Source organism: Myotis davidii, unplaced genomic scaffold (assembly GCF_000327345.1).
Source record: "Myotis davidii unplaced genomic scaffold, ASM32734v1 scaffold107, whole genome shotgun sequence".
Taxonomy (NCBI): Eukaryota; Metazoa; Chordata; class Mammalia; order Chiroptera; family Vespertilionidae; genus Myotis; species Myotis davidii.
Window position 1 is genome coordinate 1,107,372 of NW_006383012.1, and position 680 is coordinate 1,108,051.

A 680-nucleotide genomic window follows, 5' to 3' on the forward strand; every position below is an offset into this window, starting at 1 on the left:
AAGACTTTGTTTTTTTTAATTCAGAAGCCTAAGAAAGATGAAATTCTTTGAAGAGTAGAATCCTGTGAACCAATCTATTTTGAACTTCTGAAAAACCATATTTCAGATGAAGAGTGAAGCTTAGTTCATGTAAGTTATCCCCTCATGTAGAGAGAACCATCCATTCATCTCCATGACCACTCACTTTAAGGTACAAATTTTACATGGATTAGAAATTTATTTTTAAAAGATACATCTTGGAGACACCTCAATTGGACCTGAATTGGGTTTTACACGAAATGTCATTTCTATTTCTTGGTTTATGTAATCTCTTCACTTGGCAGATACAATCTCAGGAAGCTGTTACACTTCCTCCACATGCCTTAGAACCTAAAGAGAGAAAGCACTAGAATTTGAAGCCAAGCTTGGGCAGCCATACAAGTTAACATGGCACCCAACCTTTAAATATGGCAGAAGACCAAAAGATTAACATATCAAAGTCAAACATATTCAACAGAATGTGCGTTACTGATGGTTGTATGAATAGGGCAAAGTAAAAAATATCATTTAATGATGGTTGGCTGTGTCCCAAATCTCACTAGATGAATTACAAGGTCCATGACTTGAAATGTCACAACTTAGCTTTTAGCTTCTTCACTATCTAGTAGAAAATATGAAAAAAGAGAGAGAAATATATATAT